This window comes from Gorilla gorilla, chromosome 9, assembly GCF_029281585.2.
Source record: "Gorilla gorilla gorilla isolate KB3781 chromosome 9, NHGRI_mGorGor1-v2.1_pri, whole genome shotgun sequence".
Taxonomy (NCBI): Eukaryota; Metazoa; Chordata; class Mammalia; order Primates; family Hominidae; genus Gorilla; species Gorilla gorilla.
The window spans coordinates 114,263,263-114,289,687 of NC_073233.2; positions in this window are offsets into that span (position 1 = coordinate 114,263,263).

Sequence of the window (26,425 nt, forward strand, 5' to 3'; positions counted from 1 at the left end):
AAGTATAATCACCACTCTGATAAAAGCTAGTAAAAACTGCCATGAAAACAGAATGTAGATAGGTATTCATTTGAGTGGGCTGAAATGGAGAAGGCATCACTAATGATGCGATAGATGGTGTGAGCCTAGAAGAATTGATAGTAGGCTGCCATGTGGAGGGAGAAAGCTTTTGTGTTCAAAGGCTTAGAGGAGAGTAACGAGGCTTGTGGGGCCAAACGGTGGTGCCTTGGGAAAGATGGAGGTGTGGGAATATTATGTGCTTAAGGATGTAAAAAGATGATTAAGAGGATGAACTTAAAGGAAATTTTCTTATTTAAAATTTTATCTCAGCTGGGCATGGTGGCTCACACCTGTAATCCCAGTACTTTGGGAGGCCGAGGTGGGCAGATCACCTGAGGTTGGGGGTTCAAGACCAACCTGACCAACATGGAGAAACCCCATCTCTACTAAAAGTACAAAATCAGCCGGGCATGGTGGCACATGCCTGTAATCCTAGCTACTGCAGAGGCTGAGGCAGGAGAATGGCTTGAACCCGAGAGGCGGAGGTTGCTGTGAGCTGAGATCGTGCCATTGCACTCCAGCCTGGGCAACAAGAGTGAAACTTCATCTCAAAAAAATAAAAATAAAAATTTTTATCTCAAGCCCTCCATGAGTGCCAGGTACAAAGTTAGGGTTTAAAGGAAGCCAGTGTTCTTTATAGAGTGAGGTTTGTACACATGGGCCAGTACCTATGAGATTTTCCACAACAATCAGTTTAAACTATTACTGAAAAAGACTTCCTGAGCTCCCCTACCAGAGTTTTAAGACTTGTTTTCTATAAAAGTCCTGTTGATAAACAAATTCTCTCTAGGATGACCATCTTAATTTGCCCAGGACTAAGGGAGGGCCCAGGACACAGAACTTTGAGTTTTAAAACTGGTGGATGTCCTGGACAAACAGGGAAGAGATGGGCACTTTAGACATCCCCCTAGAATTTAAACCTCTACAAGAGCAGAAGAATGTTTAAAATGTTACTTGGCTTGTGGTAGATGATTAGCAAATATTTAATGAAAGAATTATACATGAATGAATATTTTTGCCATACAAGAAGGTATCCAGCTACCTCAACACATCCAGTTGACATTTAATAGACATATCCAATTTTACATATCCAAAGTTGACTGTGAGAGGCCCCATCAAACCTTCACCAAAGGGAAAAATAGGCAAGTTTTCAGCTCTGGTGTCTGGAACAGTACTTAGGCCATTGTTTCTAGTGGAACAGGGTCAATGTAATGGAAACGAAAGACAAATAGGACCTTCACACTCAGAGAAAGTTATGATGAGCAACACTGGAGCAAAATTCCCCATAGACTAGGCACATTATTTAGAGAATAGGCTGTCCCTCTTAAAGAATTTATGATGAAGGCTCCTGCTAGTTTCCTGGTGACCAAAATGAGGCATACATCCACATCTTCTGGTTTTTCTATTTTATGGAAAATTTTATGGCTAATGAAAATAGAAACTATTGCAAAATGTATTGTCTTCCTCTGAAATGTAAAGATTTAAGGATTGTTGTGCATTTTTCTCTTTCCAGACAACTTGCATTTCTACAGCCTTATATTAAGTGCTTTCGGGATATGAACATATCTGAGTAGAATAGAGTGAAGCAGAGATGGAGGGGATCTTGCCTATGCATAGTGTACATTTCCTGGGCTGTTTAGAAGAAGGGGTGTTATTTGAAGGGAGGTGTTTCAAAACAGGGAGTCGGGCTTTTGAAATAAGGCATGGTAAACATGAGAGATACACATTTGATCCCACAGTGTATTTCAAAGACATTTTATAAAGGTGCAAAAGAGTCAAGAGAAACATGAAAAAGGGAAATAGGATTCAGTCTGGCCTCCTGTTATGCTGCCTAATGCTGAAGAGACCTCTTTTCCCAGCTCTGCCATTGTTTTCATTTTGGAAGTATTGATATCCACACTAACAGCATTGCCAACTGGGACATTTTCCTGCCTCTTAAAAGAGGGGCCAATTCATTTGAATGGTATTCTTAACTTTGATTTCTATAAATAGGATTCTGGAATAGTCAAAACAAATATTTATTTTTTTAATATTAAGTGGGAAATGTAGCATGGTTATTCCAAACTCACCTAACCTGCATTCAGGGATCAATCCGAAAGTTCCTATTTGTGCATCATAATATTGTTTTTCAGATTGATGCTGAACATTAGGAAAGGAAGATTTATTGGCACAATTTTGTTTTAAATTTTTTTTGAGATGGAGACTCGCTCTGTTGCCAGGCTGGAGTGCAGTGGCACGATCTTGGCTCACTGCAACCTCCGCCTCCTGGGTTCAAGAGATTCTCCTGCCTCAGCCTCCCGAATAGCAGGGACTACAGGCACATGCCCCCACACCCAGCTAATTTTTGTACTTTTAGGAGAGACAGTTTTCACCATGTTGGCCAGGATGGTCTCAATCTCTTGACCTCGTGATCCATCTGCCCCGGCCTCCCAAAGTGCTGGGATTACAAGCATGAGCCACTCCACCTGACCTTTTGGCACAATTTAAAACCTTCTCAAGTCATTTAAAGAGATCAAACAAATCATTTTCTCATTTTTTCCCAAAACTTCTTCTGTTTTTATCATAAAACAAGGGAGATATCCATTTTTTAAAAGATGTTAGAAATATATAACACATAAAAATTTTAAGTTCTATAGCATGCTACATTCCAGAAATAACCCTATACTTACCCAACAATAAAAAAGAGTTGTGTTGCAAAATCCCTTGTGAGATAGCAAAGGAAAAAAGATCTAGTCAGAACTAAAATGGAAATAGTGTTTAATCAAATGCAAATAGTGAAGGGATAAATTCAATCTATAAACTATAACAGGGTAGCATGACAGACTAGGTTTTAATCCTATCACACAGGAAAAAGGTACATGCTAAGCTGGAAATTACTGCAGTTACCTACACTGATGATTTACAGGATGGTTGAGAAAAAAGTAATGAAACCAATTTCTCTCTCACTTGCACTGGAGGTTTTTTCGGGTCTTTGAGTGTAGAGAATGGTAGAAGATTACAGCAGAGCAATCTAATACTAAAAAACTCCATATAGATATTTAAAAATCTAATAAAAATAATCAGAGCAGGGTAGGGAGAGGAGAAAGAAGCTAAACATTTGGGAAGTCCTGTTCATAAAACTCTTTTCTATAAGAATTTCTTAAAGCCATCTATATGTTCCGTGTAGCTACATCTGCCCCTCCACCCCTTCATTTAACAGAGTGTGCAGCATTCGGTTTGAAAAGATAACATGGTTGATGCTTCCTCGCCCCCAGCATTCATCATTGTTCTCTCTGTAGGTCTGAGCTGGGAGGATCTTCTTTTTCTTATTTGGCCGATCTTATGTTTCCTAAAAAGACTTCATTATATTGGATGAAAATCTCTGTCTTCTCTTTTCTAAGTTTTTTATATTTATCTATGTGTATATGTAATATTTTTGTAATATAATATATATGTATTGTATTTATATTAGATCTTTTTGAAAATAATTCTCTGCCAGGTAGAAATTAAGGAGTACTGCCTATGTAAAATGAGCCTGGGTTGGAAAGAAAACAGGTGGCTGCAGTCAGATAATCATCCTACCGTTTCTGTCTTTATCAACCCCACCCTCAGGTACCTATCTCTGGCTCCTAATTCTTTCATTGGTCCTCCTTCTGTTGCAGAACACTGAAACCTTACCTGCAACTTCCTAGTGGTCTCTCTGGTCTGTTCCCCCTGTATATGACTGCTTTTCCTAGCATTGATTCCCCTTCTCATTTCTGATACCTATTCCTCTAAAGACCTTGGCTCTGTGCATCTGCCTTGTTACTGCTTTATCTCTCCTCTCCTGTCGTCCTCCTCCTCCTCACCTTCACTCAATCACGGGAAACCCCTTCCAGTCTGGCATTCTCTTTTCAGTTACGGCAATTGTCTCCTCCCAGTGAGTCTTCTGCAGGCTTTGCCTTTTCTTTGATAAGAGGAGAAGTACAGAATCATAGAGACAACTGTTGTTTGATTGCATCATCCTGTAGATTATTTGTTCAAAGAGGGTCTTGCCTGCTGATTTATGTAAATTAATCCATAAAGGGAAAACACTGCTTAAACCAAGAGCCCCTGAGTCACTAGAAGGGGTGAAAAATCCATTTCTTTCTACCAATCCTAAATTTACCAACTTTCCCAATTAGTCTCATATCACACATATCACAGTTTGCTTACGAGAAATTGCCACCAAGTTTGAATATGATTGGGTAGTTAGAGGAGCATTGATAACCTGCCTGTAGTTCTTTATGTTATAAATTCCACTAAAGTCTAGTTATGATTGAATGTTGGACTCCAAGTGACTCCTGGCTTGCTTAAGTAACCAAAACCATAATTTACCAGCGCCCCATGCTGTCAGTTAAAGAAGGAAGGCTCTCTTTCAAGATGGTTGTCCCTGGGAAATTGGTAGCTCCTCTGCTCACCTCACTGGGGACTTTATGTCACCATTTGCTTAGGAAGCTGTTCAAGATCTCTCTAAGTGTTACACAGAGACCCCCCCTTCCCCCCACTCCCACTTTCTGCCTCACAGGTTTCTAACGTACAGTGGCCAAGTGAGATCAAAAGAGCAGATGAGGTGTGGTTATTTTGTGGCTTTTTTTTTTATTGTTTTGCTATTTTCTATGTAGAGGCAAAGACTAAAGAATTTTTACCTCTTTCATTTTGATGGTGTATTTCTTTGGATCACACCTGTCTAACCCATCTTGAGAGACTTTATTAAGGTCTGATTTAGCAATAATAGGAATTGAGGAAATTTGAAACTTAAATATAATAACTACCTGTCATGACTGGTTAAAAATATGACAGTGATGCCACAGTGCAGATACTTCCCAGTAATCAGAACATTTCTTTCTTAACTTCTGCAGTCTAATTTAAGTCAGCCTCCACAGCAGTTGCTTCACCCTATCTTCCTCATATCAGATCATTCCATCCAAAACTCTGAGACTCTAAAGCAGCCTTAGGCCTCCCAGGTCAAGGCATGTTGCCATTATAAGATCACTCAAGCACCATCCATTACCACTCACTTGCTCACATGCAGTTTTAAGGAAGCAGACTTGTAGCTAATTAGAAAAAATAGCTGTTCAATTCATTACAAACTATCTTATGCTTAGAGAGAGGAAAATACACTTTAAAAATGTGACATGTGAAAATCTATTTTTCAAACAGAGAAATACTTTGTGAAAGTTGTTATGAATGTTTAAATACAGGACTAAATCACCTTTTTTTTCAGAGTAAAATTTTTTTTTGACAGTTTCTGGTGGTCGGAATCCCCCGTTATGCTAATTTTGTTTCAATTGCCCAGTCAAGGATGAGGAGGGAAAGAGCAGTGCTCTGACTCCAGCCAGGCTTCGGAACTCTGGGCTTGGAATTGAATTGGGTCAGAAATGGCAGCTCACTCTAGGGGGTACTAAGGGAAGGACTAAATGGGGTATCCAGAGTAGAAGTGAGTAAAATCTAGAGCAAAATAGTTAAGCCAAACAAACAATCAGTCTAAAGGTTGATGGAGAAAGGCAAACCCTGGTCAAAAATGTGGTTGAAGACAGTGGGATAGAACAAGTGGGTTTTGGTGAGTAGATGTTGGGCAGAGAGGGGCTAGGTCCACTTTTAAGGGTATCTGTGGCCACTTGGGAGATGAGGGAGCTCTAAGTGTCTTGGGAGGATTAACGTCTCTTTTATTTTGACTGAAAGCTTGAGATATGTGTAAGAGTAGAGTATACAACAGGAGGTGAATTCCAGCTTCCAGTCACACCTAGAATGCTCAGTACCATCCCATAACTGCCCTTAACATGGAGAGTCACCAAAAGCTGGCCAAGAGACTCATAGCCAAGATCAGCCTTGGGAAAAATGTACAGTGATGGAAGTTTTCTTAGAGTTATTCTTCCAATCTCCTCTTTATTCCCAGACAGTGTGTCACTTGGTGGGGAGGAGGCATCCATAGGCAACTTCTCATCTTTTAAGCTAGTGGGTCTCAAAATGTGGTCCCAGGAACTCTGGGGGATTCCTTAACCCTTTTCAGGAAGTTCACAAGGTGAAAACTACTTCCTAGTAATACTAAGATGCTTTTTGCCTTTTTTCTTTTCATTTTCTCATGAGTGTACAGTGGAGTTTTCCAGTATTAGATGGTAACAGACTGAATGCAGAAACAGACTTGAGAACCTAGCTGTTTTCTATTAAGCCATTTTTATTTGAAAATATGTAAATCAATGTCTCTCTTGTCATTATTGTGTCAGTCTTGTACAATTACTTATTTATAAAGATACATTATTTTTGTGAATATATTATGTGTTTATTCTTTGTTTTAAATAAATTTTTAAAAATTCAGTTTTAATTTCTGATGTAGTTTACCATGTAAGCAAAAGCTTTGGAGGTCGTCAATAATTTCTATGAGTATAAAGTGGTCCTGAGTCCAAAAAGCTTGGGAACATTGTTTTAGGTCTATCCCTTTCCACTGTCCCTGTTCTTGAAGCAGGCGAAGCTGGCATCTGATTCTGAGATATGATGCTGAGAGCTCCATGCAGGCTCCTCTTATAACCTCTCCCCATTAGTCTATCACTGGTGCCTGACTTATCACTACTTGCAATTTCCTTATTTGGATTAAGTGATAGACAATGCAGAACACTCTAAAAGATAAGCTTATTAAACCTTATCAGCAGTTAGCATCCTTTCAATATTGAACACCCATATAATAACACATTATTTAGTAGTTCCCAAACTTTAGAGCACATGAGAATAGATAAGTTGTTTATTGGAGATTACTCAGGCATTACTTGTTTTCTGGAATCAATTTTTGGAGAGTTTGGCTCAGGAATCTGCCTTTTCACAGAGTCTTCAGGTTATTTCTAAGAAGGCAGTTGGAGAGCCATAGTTTTTAATATAGTGTTGTGTTTATCTTGCTCACTGCATCTACAGCACTCCATCTACAGCAAAGTATATGACATATAATAATGAGATTTAAATAAATATCTGCTGAATGAAGGAATTAGGTAGTACCACTTCAGGTGCCCAGAGTGAAGAATCTTGACAACTGTCTGGTGAGTCAGACTTCAGGAGGAATGTGAGGATATGGAAATGCAGAATCCATGACAGCCTGAGGGCATTGTGAGCCTCAGGAAAGAAAGAGAAGGAGGATAGGGAACAGAGAAAGAAGAAATAGAACCAACATTAGTGGCTGTGCCCTAGTATAGCTCTGGCATTATGCTAATAGTTTACATATGTCACCTAATCTTAATTCTCACGACAACCTTGAAAGGGGAGTATTGTTACGTCCACTTGGCTGTCACAGATATTCTCTACCCACCCCACCTCACCCCATGTTTCTGGGCTATACCTGAAATACATAGAATGGATATTTGACTATAGCAAATAAAATTTTTTACTAATTCTTCTTCACCCATTCTCTTCATCTGTAAAACAAGGTGGAAGTTGAGAACCAAGTGGATAAATCTTGAAATGTCTCCCAAACATCCAATCTTCCATTTTCCCTGAACTTACGTGCTGGCTTTCTGCTTGCTTTGCCTTTCTCTGGATTACCACCATGTCCACATTCTGGACCAGGGAAGGGCAAAAGAGTGAGGAAGTCCAAGGCAAGCAACTTTATTTTAAAAAGCGGTGCAGAAATTACACTATTCACTTAGGAGATGTGCCATCTAGGTACATAGGATTGTCCTCTTTAATCTGTCAATGTAGTTAAATTAATTAATATACTTTCTAGTGTAGAATCAATCTTGCATTCCTATGATGAGCTCAAATTAATCATGACGCATCATTTTTTATACAGTTCTAAATTTAGCTTGCTAATATTTTGTTAGAACTCTTGCATTTATGTACATGAGTGAGTGGTCTATACTTTTCTGTTTCCATGTTGCCTGTAGCTAATTTTGGTATTAAGTTACACCCGTATCATAAAATGTGCAGTAGAATATTTCCCTTTTCTTATCTCAGAAAAGATTTGTGTAAGTGGGATTTTTTTTTCTTTAAAATTTGGTACAACTCAGTGGTAAATCCTTTTGGGTAGTTTTTAAATGACTTATTTCCTTTAATGTTATAACAATTTGTATTTTTCTATTTAATATTGAGTCAGTTTTGGAAATTTGTATTTTTCTAAGAATATGTCCATTTTACATGTTTTCAAATTAATGGCATAGAGACATAGTATTAACTTATTTTTTAAAATCTCTATTATACTCTTAAAATTTTTAATATTGTTTATATGTGCCATTTCTGTCTCTTTTCCCCTTTCTCTTTCATAATCTGTTTTGCCTAAGGTTTGTCAGTTTTATTAATGTTTTCAACACATAAGCTTTGCTTTTCTTGATCCTCTTTATTTTGCCATAGTTCCTCTTTTCCCATTAATTATTGCCCTTCTCATCTTTATTTTATTTTTTTCTATTTTTTGGTTGACATTTTTCTAACTTCTCAAGTTGTATGCTTATTTACTGACATTCACGTTTCCTCCTATTCTAATAAAAACATATAAAGGTTACAGATTTCCTTTAATGTTGATTTAGCTACAGTTCAAAAGTTTTGATATAAAGCTTTTTATTATCTTTCAGTTCTAAGTATTTTATAATTTCTTTTGTGATTTTTCTCTTGGCCTTTGAGTCATTTGGTTGTGTTTGGAATTTCCAGATTATGAAGTTTGAAAATATTTTTTCTTGTTATTAATGTATACCTCAGTTAGACTAAAAGTAGATTTTGGGGTGCATGACACTAGATTTTTGAAATCTTTGCAGATTGGTTTTGGCCCAAAGTTTCACTTTCTCATTTCTTGATTTTTTTTTAATGTTTCTGTTTCTTTTGGAAATGTTTATCTTGAGAAATAAGAGCATCACTTAAAACTCCTGAGAAACATTTAAGTGCGTGAGCTGTGCAAATAATCTCCCCCAATATTAAATATTGTGTCTCCCTTCTTTCTTCTTCATGACTCCACAGTAGCTAGCTAGCTGTGACACACTGAGATTTAAGCAATGCTCTTTTATCATCTTGTCACGGCAATATGCTGAAGCACAGCCCCTCTAATACATCTTATCACCTGATTGATTTCCACTCACGTACTTTAGGGCAGCTATTCCTGTCTATGCTGCTCAATCTTTGGTCACCCCTATAAAATTTAAATCCTTCTGATATTGTTTCTTTTTCTCCCATCCTAATCTGCTTCCCCTACCAATTCTTACCACGATGCCCTTTTGAATCTCAGGATTCTCTTTAAACCTAAATGGTAAACCTTTTCAGGATCCTCTTGCTAATCTTCTCATTCATTTGAAAGTGAAAAAAGAGAAGCTGGGGTCTGGCAACTAGAAGACTACTGCTTTTCTCTTTATAGTCTTCTCCCTCTCAACTCATTCTGTTGAATGCTCCCTTCTTCTTGAAAGAGCTGTTTAAATTGACAGTCTTCACTTCTTTACCTCCCATTCCCTTTTTAACCCATTGTAGCAGAGCTTCACTTCTTATTGTTTCTGCAGAGACACAGGGAGTATTCCTGCCTGTGACCCAAAAAACACCATCCATCCACAAATGACCAAATTGTGCAACACAGAAATGTGGTCCTCTTGTATTCATGCCCAGTTACTGGTTTAGTCTTCAATCTTCGGATCCATCTCTGAAGACTGAGATAAAATCTGTCTTTTGCCAACTCACGTAGGATTTATGTGCAGTTTATTCAAACATGCTTGGTTTCCAGAGATTTCTGTGAATCAAATCTATTCTCCACAAGGCATACAGCATAATCTTTCTTAAATGCAAATCTAATTATGTCTTCCCATTACTTAAAGCTTTGCAAAGGCTCCCTAAGGCTCCTAAAGTAAATTTAAAAATTCGTTAAGAATGGTTTACAAGGCCCTGAACCATCTAGTCAAGGCTTTTGTACTTAGATTCATGCTGTTTCTCCATTTCTGCTATACTACCTACAGTTCAGTTCAGGGCTTTTCTTATTATTATTTGTGCTTCTCAAAAATAACTATAGAATATGCTGGGAATGTAACCTCTTGAGACAGGGAGGGCTGGCTAGAACTGTTCGGTCCAACCTTAGAAAGAAGGTATCTCTCAATGCACTATCCCAGCTATTCACATGATCAGAGGCTATTAAACCCAAAGCAGATCCCTTTCTGGTGTGATACAAGTGATATCAGCTGTGATACAAGTGGGGCATATATCATCAAGACTTCATTTGCTCTGGGCAGCTTTTCTGAGCCTTGGGGGTCTAGCATGCAACGGATTCTAGGCTTCTATTTTCCCTTGTCTATCTGTAAGTAATAAATTTGCTTTATGTAATTTGTGTTAGGTGTTCTATCTCATCAGAATCAGACAAGTTGGTAACCAGTGACCCTGCTTTGCAATATCTATATCCATTTTAGATTATTTGAGATAGAATTTCCAGGCTTTTACATCATTGGTTTCCATATTTGATATTCTAGAATATATCCTTGTGCTTCTTTATTTATTTATTTATTTTTTGAGACGGAGTCTTGCTCTGTTGCCCAGGCTGGAGTGCAGTGGCGCGATCTCGGCTCACTGCAAGCTCCGCCTCCCGGGTTCACGCCATTCTCCTGCCTCAGCCTCCTGAGTAGATGGGACTACAGGTGCCCGCCACCACGCCCGGCTAATTTTTTTTTTGTATTTTTAGTGGAGACGGGGTTTCACCATGTTAGCCAGGATGGTCTCAATCTCCTGACCTCGTGATCCGCCCGCCTCGGCCTCCCAAAGTGCTGGGATTACAGGCATGAGCCACCGCACCATGAGTTCTTTAAGTTGCTGTCTGAAGATTATTTCCTTTCATATTGGAATTGGAGTGTTTTAAACCTTTATTGCTTGGAGCCACGTGGAACTTCTTGTGTCACGGTAAGAGAAAAGCCCACATTTGGCCTTTCATTTTATCACAAAAAATCCAAAGAGAAGAGCATAAAAACTGGCTTACCCCATTGTTAGCTCCCTTCCTTTCCTTCTCATTCAAATAAGGGGGCCTGGGCCTTCCTCCCTCTGTCCATGCCTGTCACTTTGGTTCCTGTGAGACAAGTTCTTGTGAGACAATCCTGTTAAATTGTGTTTAGTCTAAAGCTGTCTCCATACATATTTTTAGTTTGATCTGAAGATTTCTCCTTACATAGTGAATTGTAACCTAACTGGATGTGTAAACAGACAACAACCTACTCTTGTACCAATCACTGAGTTTCAGCCAATCAAAGGTGGCAAACTGTTCAAACTGTGTTCAAACAAGGCAAACGTTGAGCTATAACTAATCCGGTTGTTGCTGTATTTCACTTCTACTTTCTATACGTTACCTTCCTTTTTCTGTTTGTAAATCCTTTCTGATCATGCTGACCAGCTCCAGGGTCGCCCTGAACCAATTTTTGTTTGGGATTGGGGGAGGCTGCCTGATTCATGATTCATTCTTTGCTCAATTAAATTCTGTTAAATTTAATTTGTCTGAATTTTAAACAAAAAGAAATCCTCTTATTCCTCTACCCTTTGATTCTATGTCCTTTCTTTGTAAGAAAGAGTTTAACAATCAATGGTCCATGGAACAGTTGTTGACCGGAAAAGAATGGCTTATGGGTATGCAGAGACGTGATTTGTCTTCATTCCCCATGGTGGGTAGGCATGGCCTGGGGTTTTCAGTCTGTTTACTCTGCTGCTTCCTACAGAAAGTATTACTTTGTATATGTTTTCTGAGAAACATTGTGGAGCAATGCTTAGTGGACAGTACTTATATGGCAAGAGATTTAGGAGATCCTGATTGGTATTTCCACTTTAGCAACTCTGCAACATTGCAATAGGACACCAGATGTTCTATTTTTATGAAAATCCTAAATATCAGCAGGAAGAAATGCTAAAGGTGTCTTTAAGACTAAAGGCTAAGCCCTAGTACACTGGGTTTAGAATCACACATAAGGATCAAGAATGAGCAAGTGGTAAAATAAACACTGTCTTTAATTTACTGAGTAGACAGGGAACTTAATCCAAATTTAATTAAGTAAAGGTATTTGGGCTCTGTTTCAGGGCAATAGTTTAGACCACTAGAAGGGGTCTTATTTAGTCAGATACTTGGTGATAATGTTACAGCTTAATGGGTTCTTCTTGTCTGCTGCATAGAAAAGCCAATACGCTGAGGCGGCAGTGTTTCAGTAGAGAGTTTAATTACTGCAAGACAGCAAGTGAAAGGACAGGAGATATTTCACAAATCCACCTCCCTGAGAACTTAGAGGCTAGGGTTTTTAAGGCTAATTTGTCAGACAGGCAACTAGGGAATGGGTGCTGCTGAATGGTTGGGATTGAAATCTTAGGGGTGTTGAAAGACCACTTTTCTTTTTTTTCTTTTTTCTTTTTTTTATGATTATACTTTAAGTTCTAGGGTACATGTGCACAATGTGCAGGTTTGTTACATGTATATACATGTGCCATGTTGGTGTGCTGCACCCATTGACTCGTCATTTACATTAGGTATATCTCCTAATGCTATCCCTCTCCCCTCCCCCCACCCCATGACAGGCCCTGGTGTGTGATGTTCCTCTTCCTGTGTCCATGTGTTCTTATTGTTCAATTCCCACCTATGAGTGAGAACATGTGGTGTTTGGTTTTCTGTCCTTGCGATAGTTTGCTCAGAATGATGGTTTCCAGCTTCATCCGTGTCCCTGCAAAGGACATGAACTCATCCTTTTTTATGGCTGCATAGTATTCCATGGTGTATATGTGCCACATTTTCTTGATCCAGTCTATCATTGATGGGCATTTGGGTTGGTTCCAAGTCTTTGATATTGTGAATAGTGCCACAATGAACATACATGTGCATGTGTCTTTATAGCAGCATGATTTATAATCCTTTGGGTATATACCCAGTAATGGGATAGCTGGGTCAAATGTTATTTCTAGTTCTAGATCCTTGAGGAATCACCACACTGTCTTCCACAATGGTTGAACTAGTTTACAGTCCCACCAACAGTGTAAAAGTGTTCCTATTTCTCCACATCCTCTCCAGCACCTGTTGTTTCCTGACCTTTTTAATGATCGCCATTCTAACTGGTGTGAGATGGTATCTCATTGTGGTTTTGATTTGCATTTCTCTGATGGCCAGTGATGATGAGCATTTTTTCATGTGTCTGTTGGCTGCATAAATGTCTTCTTTTGCGAAGTGTCTGTTCATATCCTTTGCCCACTTTTTGATGGGGTTGTTTTATTTTTTCTTGTAAATTTAAGTTCTTTGTAGATTCTGGATATTAGCCCTTTGTCAGATGGGTAGATTGCAAAATTTTTCTCCCATTCAGTAGGATGCCTGTTCACTCTGATGGTAGTTTCTTTTGCTGTGCAGAAGCTCTTTAGTTTAATTAGATCCCATTTGTCAATTTTGGCTTTTATTGCCATTGCTTTTGGTGTTTTAGACATGAAGTCCTTGCCCGTGCCTATGTCCTGAATGGTATTGCCTAGGTTTTCTTCTAGGGTTTTTATGGTTTTAGGTCTAACATTTAAGTCTTTCATCCATCTTGAATTAATTTTTGTATAAGGTGTAAGGAAGGGATCCAGTTTCAGCTTTCTACATATGGCTAGCCAGTTTTCCCAGCACCATTTATTAAATAGGGAATCCTTTCCCCATTTCTTGTTTTTGTCAAGTTTGTCAAAGATCAGATAGTTGTAGATGTGGTCGTATTATTTCTGAGGACTCTGTTGTGTTCCATTGGTCTATATCTCTGTTTTGGTACCAGTATCATGCTGTTTTGGTTGCTGTCGCCTTGTAGTATAGTTTGAAGTCAGGTAGCGTGATGCCTCCAGCTTTGTTCTTTTGGCTGAGGATTATCTTGGCAATGCGGACTCTTTTTTGGTTCCATATGAACTTTAAAGTAGTTTTTTCCAGTTCTGTGAAGAAAGTCCCTGGTAGCTTGATGGGGATTGCACTGAATCTATAAATTACCTTGGGCAGTATGGCCATTTTCACAATATTGATTCTTCCTATCCATGAGCATGGAATGTTCTTCCATTTGTTTGTGTCCTCTTTTATTTCACTGAGCAGTGGTTTGTAGTTCTCCTTGAAGAGGTCCTTCACATCCCTTGTAAGTTGGATTCCTAGGTATTTTAGTCTCTTTGAAGCAATTGTGAATGGGTGTTCACTCATGATTTGGCTCTCTGTTTGGAAAGACCACTTGTCAAAGTGGTCTGCTGAATCTGTTTCTGGGTGAGGGGCCACAGGACTGGTTAAATCAGTTCCCTCATATGAGTCATAGGTCTGGGTCGAGTCAGTCAGTCAATGGAATGCAAAAGTCTGAAAAATATCTCAAAGACAAATCTTAGGTTTTACAATAGTGATGTTATTTACAGGAGCAATCTGGGACATTACCAATCTTGTGACCTCTGGCTATGTGACACTTGAGCAGTAACAGATTATGAAAAACCAAGATACCAAGATAGGGAACAATGCCTGTTTATTATTTAACTATGTCTACATCTTAGCAGAATTAAGGTCCCTCCCATAATCCTCAAGTTCTGGCCTTTCATTAGTCTTGCAAAGGCAGTTTCTGTCCCCAGAGGGGCATCAGTTTTGGCTAGGAACTATTATCATCCTTGCTTCAAAAAAAAACTATAAATTAAATTCTTCCCACAATTAGCTTGGCCTACACCCAGAAATAAGGGCAGGTAGCTTGTGACGTTAGAAGCAAGATGGAGTCAGTTTATTTTAGATTTCTCACACTATAATAATTTTTGCAAAGGTGGTCTCAATAATAACATAAATATTCTGTACCTCAGTTCTGGGGAATTATATCTTAAACCATGTGAAAAAATGCTGCGAGGAAACTTATAGAATCAGGAGAGTCAGATCGTCTTTGGGAAATCACATTAAAGTCCTACAATGCTTGTGGGGAAGATATGCTCTTTCACTTTGGTGCAGGGTTTCTCAGCCTCAACACTTCTGACATTTTTGGTCCGATTATTGTTGACCTGTGCAGTGTAAGATGTTTAGCAACATCACTAGCCTGCCCACTAGATGCCAGTAGCATCCCCTCCTCTATTTGTAACATCCAAAAATGTCTCCTGTGGGGACAAAGTTACCCCCATTGAGAACCAGAGCTTTAGAGCAGTTGGTGGCAACGTTGGCATGCTTGGGGAGGTGCTGTCAGTGGTGGCAGGTGCAGTAGCCAGGGATGATTGAGACGACCATGTAGCCGAAGTGATACTGGCAATATCTACAGCATCAGGAGCAACTTACATGGCACTTAGGGAAATGTGTGACCCAAAAAAACAAAACAAAACAAAAACACTGACGGGGCAAGGAGGGGATACCCAATAACTCTACTAGGTAAGGTTCTGGAATCAAAACCTATTGCCTTGATTGACAGCTCTTGGCCCCTTTCTAGCAGTACAGTTCAGGGGTGTGATGATCATATACTTCTAGCATCACTCATTTATTGACTATTGCATATGTAGGATACCAAATTATGCCACCCCCAAATATGCCTGTTTGGCATAAGGATTATTTTGAGATATAGCATACCCAGGAGAAGTTCTGAAAACAGAATAGATGTTACCCTTTTGTAAGGGAAATTTACATTTATAAAGGAAATTTCCATATGTAAGGGTGTTTCCCTTTTTGTACCAAAAAGAGAAAGATGACTAAATCACAAGGAACTCTTATCAAGGAGAAGACTTAAATTTCCATAACAAGCCTTATTCTTGTTTACCCTAGTTTTCCTGGTCACCTTCCCATAACTGGCCCCCCCACCCCTTCTTTCTTTGTTTCAGTGGATGATAGTATTTAGCCAATATTCTAAGACATCTATTTGAAATTGAGTTATTTCTCTAACTCCCATATATATATATGAAGTACACATGTTAATAAACTTCTATTGTTTTTCTCTGGATAATCTCTTTTGTTACAAGGATCTGTTCCAGCTAATAACTTACAGGGGTGGAGAGAAAATTATTTTTCCTCCCTTACAGATACCACTGTAGTACAGTCACTGTGTTAGTGATTGAGGCAGAAATCAACAAATAAGGTCATTGCACCTAATATAGACCTGCAAACAAATAATTATAATAGTACATTAGCAACCGACATCAAGATGACATGTGTAAGTTATGATAATGGAGCAGGTGTCATACCCCAATGTGCCTAAGGAAATCAGTGAAGGGTTTGCAAAAACATTAATGCTTAACCTGAAACTTGATGGAAAAAATGCCAATAATTTAGCAAGTAGATTTACAAAACATGGAAAGGGCACTCAAAATAGAGGGAAAAATGTATAAATAGCACACAAAAGTGGCAGAACAACCTATCTTCTTAGGTCAAAATATAGTTAATACAGTTATAGTACAAGATGGTCGCTTTTGTGAGAGACATTGAATAAGATACAGGGTTAGATGGGTAAGATGGTTACCTCTCCAACTATTGCTGAAGCTTTTAGTGTTTCTGTGTTCATGGAAATCTGTGGTCTGCTGGTAAGAAATGTGTATATATAGGCTCAATGCTCCTTGGCTAATAGAATACCAGATACTTGTTTTATGTGGCTGTGAAATGGGTGGGAAACAGAGGGAAAAGGCAGTAAAGCCAAGATTGTGCTGTGACTTTAGTCACTGGGAATGTCGTTGTATTCTGAACTTGCCACCTGATTCATATACAATGACAACGGGAGAGTGAGGGGCAAAAGATCAAGACAAACCCATCTTCACAGAGAAAAAGCCACAGGAACATACATGCCCTTACCACATGTCAGGGTTCCATTTTTCTCTGTAGTAGTTACTTTCTAACCAGTGCTTTTATTACCATGTGATTATTATTAATGATTTTATTACTGTTACTGTTTCTTTAATGAGGAACTGGCACTCATGTCTTATAAAACTTCAGTGTACTTTGCCAACATTATTTTTTTTCCTAGACAGTCCTTCTCTCTTTTTTTACTCCGCATTGGTATGTTAATTGTTTCCCAATGAGTCAGTAAGGATGGAAATGCTGAATTAGTTGAAAAGACATATTTACATAGCTCTGAAGAAAAGTACCAGTATCCTGGATTAGCACAAAGCTTTAAAAAATTTATAAAGCCACTGCTTTCATCTACCCTGAGAGGAAAATTACAATGGATTTTCTGACAATAGAGTAGGAAAATAGTCTGCATACAATAAAGTCCTACAGCCATCCAAGTCACTGCCATAGCTATTCAACTATCCCACAAGGTCCTCATAACTCCTGTGGAAACAGGAACAGAAAAACAGGAGGAACCAACAAGGCAGGCATTGTTAGTGACCTACTGTGCTGGCTGAGAAGAGATTTGTGCATATTTGGTTCTGACTGTCTTTATCCTGCCCTTCATTATGTTCTCCTGCAACAGTTAGAAAGGAAAGAATTCCAATACTCTGATTCTGATATTGAATATAATTCAGGTTGGATTTTTGTCACAAAATTGTACTTTAAATATTTATAAACCTCAGCTTAATTTTCAAATCAGTTTCTCCACAAACTATTTACTTACAAAATGTACAAAGAATGAAGGCTTACGTGAATAAAAATTAGAAATGTAGAGAAAAATCCTCATCATGTTAAAAACTAATTAGGTTTACTAATGGTTAGCATGTTTCCACGTCAACCTTAGGTACTTTTAGGCAATTTTCACAATGAAATTTTCTATTACAATATCTATCTTAGAAGAATTTTTACAATAGAATTGATTCATTGTAATATTGTGCCTCCAAGTGTATTTCTATATTTGTTCAGAAGAGTTTTGAAGGCTCTGTCACAGGGTTCATTTTTTTCTTCTTACAGTGTACTTGCTAATATTGAATAAATGAGATTTATTTTGTTACCTTCAAATGTTTTTTTTTTCCTTTTAGAGAGTGTTGAGGGCAATATGTTAAAATATGTTTAAAAAGATTTCAGGTTTTGACACAAATTATAAAATGTAAATTCAAAGTGTAGAGGTGAAGGGACAACTTCCCTTCTACCCTCTGAAAGTTCACTGAAATGAGCTGACAGTAGACAGGTTAACAGAAGAAAAGGCATACAAGTCTATTAATGTGCATGGGGGAAAAATCACAAGACAGTATTGTCCTCTAACATAATCAGATTCAGGGACTTATATACCCCTCTTCATAGGGAAGAGAGAAATGAAGGTGTAGGCATTTTAGAGGGGTAGTAAATGATTTTTAGGGGAAATGCCCAAAAGAGCAGGCAACAGTTTCTAAGTGATTCCCTTTGGAAACTGAATGAGCCCCAAGAACGGACAAAGAACTGAGACAAAGTTCCTCTAAGCTCTGGGGAGGTAGTGACAAATTTTGGGAAGGTAAGGGGTGGAACTTCACTGTGAACAGATGTTGTCTTATTATGTAGATAATATCTCCCAGATAATTCCTTGGAGATGCTCCTAGAAGTATAGATGAAGTCTGTCTGTGCATTGTGACAAGTTTTGATCTTTTCTCCAAAAGTAAACCTTTCCTGGTTATTTGATGTGATTCCTAGGAATGAGGTTGTATTAATTTGTTCTTGCACTGTTGTGAAGAAATACCCGAGACTGGGTAATTTAAAAAGAAAAGAAGTTTAATTGCCTCACGGTTCTGTAGGCTGAATAGGAAGCATAGTGGCTCCTGCTCAACTTCTGGGGAGGCCTCAGGAAACTTACAATTATGGTGGAAGGCAAAGGGGAAGCCAGCATTTCACATGGCTGGAGCAGACAGAACAGAGAGATTGGGTAGGTGCCACACACTTTTAAACAAGGTCTCATAAGAACTCACTATCACTTTGTCGGCACCAAAGGGGATGGTGTTACACCATGAGAAACCGCCCCCATGCTCCAGTCACCTCCCACCAGGCTCCACCTTCAACACTGGAGATTATAATTCAACATGAGATCTGGGTGAGGACACAAATCCAAACCATATCAGAGGTTTCAAGACAATTTCATTTCTTTTGGAAGAAGTTTCCTTCCTCAGTCAGATAAGAGAACAGAGAGAGCCCTTCCCTGTGCGTGGTTGGGGGTGAAAGGAATGGTTAGAAAGCCCTTGGTTTTGAGGTCGCTTCTGCCTTGCAATTTTCTTTAACTTAAAAGTGTTCAGAGTTCCAAAGCACTGTACTTTGGGGTATTGTTCTTTGAGCCCCAACAAAAGTTTTTGTTGTCCCCTTATTGCTCTCCCTGAGATGTTCTTATTACATGTGGGTACTAGGTTTCTGGGATTTTCTTGCAGTTATAATTCTTTTAAATTAGCCTTTCCCCTAGGAAATGGACACATTCTCCTTGTTTATGAGAAGCCAGAGGCGTGTGCGCTGCTTTAAATTCCCTCCCGAGGGCTCCACAGTGAAGCAGTTGCATAGGTTGCTATACTTATTGTGAATACTGCAGGCTGTGTCTGAAGCAGAATGGACATGATGGCACCACTGTGTTTTGAAGAGGGACATGTTCACATTGGTCACCCACATCCCGCAACACCCTGCCCTGCTTGTGGCACTGACCCCCTTTCCCTACCTGGGCAGGCACTGACAAGGAGATGGTTCAGAATTCCTGTTGATGAATCCCCAGCACCTGGTGTAGAATTTAAAAAAAAAACTTTTCATATGTGTGGCTATTTACTCCATTTGAGAGCAGAAACATTTATCCTTCTGTAACAAGATAGTAAATAAAAAGTTTCAACTGGACCATACTCATACAATAGCTATGGAGTTTCAAAATGAGGTGCCAGGCCATGATGTAGATTTTCAAACAATTGTTTGAGAATTGGTTTACAACTCTAGGAACTTTCATCTTCAAGAGGGAGATTAAAAGGTTGAGAGAACAGAGATTAAAAGAATACCTTGGAAGGTGATTTATCAGGTCAAAGAACTAAGGGGAGTAGAGGGAGCACTGCCACGTAGTTCATTCTTAGTGATGTGACAGGCATGCATCAGGGCCATTGGAAAAGCTTGATGAATGTTCCCTGCAGTTGGCAATACAGAGGGTTGGTGTCAGTTTCCTGCTTGCCCACAGCAGCTGAGTAAAGGTGCAGCACCTGCGAAGTAACTGAATTTTCCTGAGATTGTGGGTCAAAGTCACGTATATCCCAGAGAGCAGAGTTGGGAGCAGCAGCAGAAAGGTTAGTCCAGGGTCTGTTTAAAAGGCATTTTTTGCACTTTGGGAGGCCAAGGCAGGTGGATCACCTAAGGTTGGGAGTTCGAGACCAGCCTGACCAACATGGAGAGAAACCCTGTCTCTACTAAAAATACAAAAATTAGCCAGGTGTGGTGGCGGGTGCCTGTAATCCCAGCTACTCAGGAGGCTGAGGCAGGAGAATAGCTTGAACCCAAGAGGCGGAGGTTGCAGTGAGCTGAGATCGTGCCATTGCACTCCAGCCTGGGCAACAAGAGTGAAACTCCATCTCAAAAGGGCATTTCTTATGCAGTGTGGCTGCCAAGGCAAGGGGGTCTTAGAAGTAAAAGGAGTGGATTTTCTTCCAAAGGTGTTGCTGAGTGGATAGAAGAGCAACCAGCTGAAGGAGAGACCCTGGCCAGATCAAAGGAATCAGAAAGCCCCAGCAGCTAAGACTCTTGGAACGTACTCTTGGACAGTCATGGCTAGAAATGAGAAAGAGAGAAGGAGTCCACCTTGCATTTGAAGGCAGATGTTTGTCTGTGGCTGGTGTGGGCTGAAGCGGCTTCCTTTTGAAAGAAGGTTGAAGTAGTGCTTGTCTTGTATAGGATATAATAAATTCCTCTTCAAAGGTTTTAGCCTGTAAATTGTTAAGTACAATGAGTTCTGAGATCCTCTCCAAAGAACCAATGCATCAGTATGTTCAGATTCTCTGTTTTTTGTCCTTCATTTTAAAGTTTAACTTCCTCTGTTCTCTTTGTTTCTTTGCCCCTAGTTTCAGTAAACACCCCCCTCCTAGCCTCTATCACCTGATCTGTCCTGAGTCACCCCTGATCACCTGCTGTGACGTGAGTCATCCTGAGTCACCTGTTCTGTAACCATCCTTCCCGCCAAACTATTCACGCCACCACTCCGGCTTGTACCCCTGCTCTCTTTAAAATAGCCAATTGGAATTAGCTTAGACTGTGTGGTCCAACCCTAGCCAATAGGCGAACGACACAGCAGTAGGAACTACCCACATCTGGGATAAAAACCCCTTACCCTCCCTTGTTCAGGTGTGCTCTCGCCATTGCTCCATCTGTGAAATGCACTCTTCTATACAAGCAAATTGCCTTGCTGAGAAAATTTTTGCTGAAGTGCTATTTCTTTTGCGGCACCGAAAGTTTATTCCTAACACTTGGAATGAAGACTTAATTTCTGAATTAAAGGTATGTTCTGTGATTAAAGTGTGATAATGACTTTACTTACGTAAGTGACATCATCATTGGATGGCACGGGTTTCCATCTGAAGTACAGGGGAAAGAACTACTACTCAGCAGGCTTAAAAGGAGAATGGAGGCAAAATAAATGTACTTGGGCAGTTTTACCCCAGCAACCCACTAGAATTTTTTATATTTTTCTAAAACATCTAGGATTCTCTTCCTTGTGTTTAATGTCTCAAGGAGGCAGGGACATGGCTTTCCAGGCTTTTTGAGACCCAGCACTAAGCAAAACAGAATCATAAGTATATAAAGCAAAGCCCATAAACCATCCTCAATAAGCAGTGCCTGCTTTCAAGTGCAGAAGGCCCAGGAAGGTCTTAAGGTAGATCCAGAATCAGTCGTTATTGGTCAGCAGGCCTTTGAGGAAGAACAATAGGGACTGTGAATCTCTGAAAAATGCTTTCCCCTGCAAGATGGCATTGCACTCAGACAAGTTGCTGGTGCCTTTCCTTCCCCTCCCCTCCTCTCCTCTTACATTACCTTCCTTTCCTCCTTTTTCTTTTTTCTTCCCCATTTATTGGCCAAATGGGCATAGCCATGGCTAGAAGTTGAAGGTAAGGTACAAAATGATGGTGAACTAATCACTTTAAAATTTACAGGGTGACTATAGTCAATAATAACTGTACATTTTAAAATAAAGAGTGTCACTGGATTTAAAAATAACTTAAAGAGTGTCATTTAAAATAACTTAAAGAGTGCGTGCAATTCAGTGGATAAATTCTTGATGAGATGGATAACCCATTCTTCATGATGAATTTTTTTCACATTGCATGCCTGTATTGAAACATCTTATGTACCTCATAAATGTATACACCCACTATGTACTCACGGAAATTAAAGAAAACAACAAAACTTCTTTTCAAGAAGCTTAAAGACTTGTGCATTTTTTGCCATGCATATGACAGAAGCTTCATTTTCAATTTTAATTATTAAAAATTCTTATATTTTGTGGCAGAAGATTCGTGGACCTTGTCTCCAACTAGAGGAGCTCTAGCATACTGAAGGACACTGAGAGGTAATTTCTCCTAAAGGTGCAGCCACCCTGAGTTTGCATGGCAAAAGCTTCAGGTGCCCCCCACCCCAGATCAGGATACTGGATGGAGCTGCTGTCATTGTGGGAGGCTGTATAAAGGGTGGTTAAAGTTTTAGGTATCAAGAGTTTTATTACATGTGTCAAATCCTGGCTCCACAGCATGCTTCTATAATTTATATAAACACTTTGTGCCTCAGTTTCCTAATCTGCCAAATGGACATGATCATAGAACCTCTAAATGATTGTTAAGAGGTTTAAATGAAAAATGTACTTAGAATACTCTGACATATGGCACCCCAAAAATATTCTTTTATTAATCTGTGACATGTTCTCTTTCAACCAGGAGAGGTAAAAAGGAGGAACTGCCTGCTGGATTTTGACAACATTTAACCCTTAGGTTAAATGGGGATTTCTAAACTTGCCTGGGGGTTTTCCAAGGCACTGACACAAGGGGAATTCTGGGGCCCATCTAGAGTGTGTGCTTCTTAAACTCAGCTTAGAAATAATTTGTTGCATTTTTCTTTTGCAAGAAGGCTAATCTGCTACTCCGGATATTACTTCCACGGGATGGTAATTAGGCTTTCTGGGAAGTAGTAGTTAATAGCTTTAGGTGCCTTTTGTTTCCTTTGTAACTGTTATGGTGCAAACGCTGATTGATGGATGTCAGCAAGAGAGACTGCAGGTAAGAACAATTGGGGCCGCTTTAAGGTTTCAGAGTAAAAGAGAGATGAAGGTTTAGATCTAGCCACATCTGTTTGAATTCACTCAGAGAAGCCAGACTGGAGCTGCTCCAGGGCAGAGATTTACAACTCTGCCATCTCCTTGCAGTGCCCAGCAGGCTGGCCGCTCAATAAATATTTGCAATATAACATAAATGGTAAGTTTGGAAAAGAAGACAAAATGAGGTGGAGGCGGGAGACAGAGCAGGAAGATTTCAGGTCGTGGGGAGAGAAAAAAGTAAAGGGAAGCCACATACGATGGGAAAGATATTCATGTGGAAGATAGTGGGATGCTGACTACTACTGCTGAGGTCAGTAGGCAGGGTAGAACAACGCAGGGCTCTATGGAGGAAGAATGGGATGAGAAGTGATGGGAAGGAGAAGACAAACAGCAGAAGGAAAACAATTCCATTTGAGGGTAAGAGCATTTCTCTGGAGCAGGAAAGAGCAATAAAGTCCACGCAAAGATCAGTGGAGCTGCCCTGAAAGTGGCAGCATGTGACAGGCACAGTGCTCACCCTGGACGGCTGCAGTGGAGCATGCAAAGGGAACCACAAGAGGAGAGTCAGAGAAACAAGAATGGGGAGAATGTTCATCGTCAGTCTTTATGTTTATTTTGTAATATCAGTGAGAGTTAGTAGATTATTTTCCTTCTTTCTTCTTTTTCTTCCCCCCTTCCTTCGTTTCTTTCTCTCTCTCTCTTCTTCCTTCCTTCCTTTCTTTTAGGAGGTTTGTAAGATTCATTTTAAATATACAAATACAAATGTCACCTTGTCTAGTAACCTATGAGCTCATGAGGCCATGTGTGTGGAATGACTTTAATGAGGATACTGCAAAAGTAAAGAATGATTATTAAGCCAGGACCAAGGCTGGGAACCTCCTCATCTCTTGCCAACTCTCAGAAGGGGTGTCTTGGGTGAAGTCCGTGTGACCAAAAGGAAAGTCAAATGTAAAGTGATTTTTTTAGTTCCCGCTGCATAAACTACTTTTTAGAGTGAAATTGTAAAACACAAAGCTGAGCTCCAAAAAGGCCTCTGGCTGCAATATTAGCAGTGTGATGGTTTATGGAAATACTTTAGGGCGGCTGCATTCTGGCCTGCTGCCTGAATCCAAGCATCTCCCCCTAGGTCTCTGACTCAGCCTGACTAAACTAATTTACTCTGAGCACGAGGCACACTATTCACATCAAAAGAATGTACTTAAGTAGATATAGTGCAGCCTTCCCCTGTGGTTGGTTTTGCTTTGCTCTATACTGAAGCTTGGCTGCCATCTGGAAAGATGTCCTAACTTCACTGTTGAGCCAATAAAGCTGGAATAATGTGAAATGGCATAAGCTTTTAAGTCAGGCCACTGGAGAGTGAGAGGCTGCCGTGGGAGGGGGAGGGTGTAGTAGTAGGTCAGTGGCAGTGGAAGGCTAGAAATGCATCCAGGCCAGGCCCTTAACTGAATTCCACAAATGGGATGGCTCCTGCGTAGAATAGTGTGATGGTTATGGCAATAAACTTTTGAGTTAGCAAGACACAGGTTGGAATCCCTGGCTTGGCCCTTTAGTAATTTGGCCAAGTTATTTAACTTCTCTGAACCAATTTCCTCATAAATAAAATGAGGAAAATAATACCGACCTCACTAGGTTTTCCTAAGGTGTAAATAAAATTCATATGTAAAGCATTTAGCTCAGAGTGGTTTTCAGCTCTGACTGCACATTGGAATTCAGTAGTGCTGTGATTTGAACATGTCCCCAAAGTTTATGCATTGAAACTTAATCCCCAACGCAACAGTGTTAAGAGGTCGGACCTTTCTGAGGTGGTTAAGTCATGCGGGCTCCATCCTCGTGAGTGAATTAATACCATTATCTTGGGAATGGGTTAACTTCAGCCCCCTGCCCTGCTCTCTCTCATACACATGCTCTCTTGTCCTTCTGCCTTCCACCATGGGATGATGCAACAAGAAGGCCCTCACCAGATTTGAGCCCCTTCATCTTGGACTTCCCAGCCTCTAGTATTATAAGAAATAAATTTCCGTTCTTTATAAACTACGCAGTCTCATATATTCTGTTACAGAAGCACAAAACAGATGAAGGCAAGTAGGCAGGGTCCAAATCTATCCTCATGCCGCTGCAGTTCAGTTCAGACAAATTCAATCAGAATCGCCAGGACTGGCGCCTGGTATTTGTATGCGGGGACCACTCACAGGTGATTCTGATGCACCACGAATGTTGAGACTATTGTGAACTACCTAGTGTGCACTCATGAAAGAACAGCCGCTACAGGAGAAAGGTTTCAAGGACAAACTGCTGGAAAAATACTTACCATAGCACATAGCATGTACTAAATACTTGGAAACAGGTAGCTATTTTTACTTACCCTAATTTTATTAAGCCATAGTATAATAGTTAGTAGGTGAGCTTAACTATAGGCACTAGAGAACACATATGAAGTATGAGTTTTACTCTGAGGAGTGTTAAGTGTGATAAGAGAAAGCATATCAAACCTTAATGAAACTGGATTAAGGGAATATGCTTTTTTTTAAGTGCGGTGTCAAATTGCTGTCAAAATAAGTCAACATTCATAGTTTCTTACCAAGTTAACTCTTAGTGGAGAGGCAGGAGAGCAGAGTGGCTAGGAGTGTGATCTTTGAGGCTGACTGTCCATGTTCCAACTCTAACTCAGTCACTTACTAGGTGGGTGGACTATTTAACATCTCTGTGCCTCAATGTCCTCATTGATAAAATGGAGATAATAATGGTACCTGCATCAAGAATGTTGTGAGGAGTAAATAAGTTAATATAAGTAAAGCACTCTCTGCAAAACCTGGCACTTAGTGATTAACACTAGCATCAGCTAGTAGTAGTAAAATACATTCAGTAACACTTAAAATCCTAATTTTACTATTTTAAGTGTAATTAAATTTTTTAAAGATCTGAGTGTCAAAAGTGATCAAATTCTTAAGTAATATGCATTTTGTTATGTCATAGAATCACTTGAAGGTTTTGTTAAAAATTAGAATTCCTAGTGACTCTGGTGCACACAAAACTAAGAGAGTCGTCAGTTGGTGAATCCTAACCACAGGGTCACAGGGTCTGCTTCAGTGGGTGGCACTGAGCAGTACAGGACATGATTATTGTATCAGGAGAGCAGCTTCGAAGAAGGTCACGTGCCCTCAAATTTCCCCAAACATAAGAAAACCCTTTAGAAAACAGCATAGAACCTCCAAGATTATGTGAAATCCTCTATGTAAATTGAGAAACACAAGCTACAATTCCATTCAGCAGCAGTGCATGTATCATAAATATTTTAAGCAAGAAAAAACTACTACAAAAATTTGCCAAAAATT